The sequence below is a fragment of the Garra rufa genome, chromosome 7, assembly GCF_049309525.1.
Source record: "Garra rufa chromosome 7, GarRuf1.0, whole genome shotgun sequence".
NCBI lineage: Eukaryota > Metazoa > Chordata > Actinopteri > Cypriniformes > Cyprinidae > Garra > Garra rufa.
The window spans coordinates 3,910,093-3,911,689 of NC_133367.1; positions in this window are offsets into that span (position 1 = coordinate 3,910,093).

Consider the following 1,597-nt stretch of genomic DNA (forward strand, 5'->3'; position numbering starts at 1 on the left):
TAACGGCTGCAGTCATTAGAGCTCTGCTTCATCATCCTCCTCTTCCTCACGATTCACAGGTGAACGTCTGCGATCCACCATCAGCCTCAGCACACACTCACCGCTAAACTACTCCTGTCTGTCTGTGCCTAGAATTACAATCATGATAGAAATATACTAGAAATATGCTAGAAACATGCTAACATGCTAGTAACTTGCTAATCATGCTAGACACATGTTAGTAACTTGCTAATCATGCTAGAAACATGCTAGAAACTTGATGATAATGCTAGAAACATGTTAGTAACTTGATAATCATGCTAGAAACATGTTAGTAACTTGATAATAATGCTAGAAACATGTTAGTAACTTGATAATGATGCTAGAAACATGTTAGTAACTTGATAATGATGCTAGAAACATGTTAGTAACTTGATAATGATGCTAGAAACATGTTAGTAACTTGATAATCATGCTAGAAACATGTTAGTAACGTGATAATGATGCTAGAAACATGTTAGTAACTTGATAATGATGCTAGAAACATGCTAGAAACTTGATATTCATGCTAGAAACATGCAAGTAACTTGATAATGATGCTAGAAACATGTTAATAACTTGATAATGATGCTAGAAACATGTTAGTAACTTGATAATGATGCTAGAAACATGCTAGAAACTTGATATTCATGCTAGAAACATGCAAGTAACTTGATAATGATGCTAGAAACATGTTAGTAACTTGATAATGATGCTAGAAACATGTTAGTAACTTGATATTCATGCTAGAAACATGTTAGTAACTTGATATTCATGCTAGAAACATGTTAGTAACGTGATAATGATGCTAGAAACATGTTAGTAACGTGATAATGATGCTAGAAACATGTTAGTAACTTGATAATGATGCTAGAAACATGTTAGCAACTTGATAATCATGCTAGAAACATGTTAGTAACGTGATAATGATGCTAGAAACATGTTAGTAACTTGATAATCATGCTAGAAACATGTTAGTAACGTGATAATGATGCTAGAAACATGTTAGTAACTTGATAATGATGCTAGAAACATGCTAGAAACTTGATATTCATGCTAGAAACATGCAAGTAACTTGATAATGATGCTAGAAACATGTTAATAACTTGATAATGATGCTAGAAACATGTTAGTAACTTGATAATGATGCTAGAAACATGCTAGAAACTTGATATTCATGCTAGAAACATGCAAGTAACTTGATAATGATGCTAGAAACATGTTAGTAACTTGATAATGATGCTAGAAACATGTTAGTAACTTGATATTCATGCTAGAAACATGTTAGTAACTTGATATTCATGCTAGAAACATGTTAGTAACGTGATAATGATGCTAGAAACATGTTAGTAACGTGATAATGATGCTAGAAACATGTTAGTAACTTGATAATGATGCTAGAAACATGTTAGCAACTTGATAATGATGCTAGAAACATGTTAGTAACTTGATAATCATGCTAGAAACATGTTAGTAACTTGATAATGATGCTAGAAACATGTTAGTAACTTGATAATGATGCTAGAAACATGTTAGTAACTTGATAATGATGCTAGAAACATGTTAGTAACTTGATAAT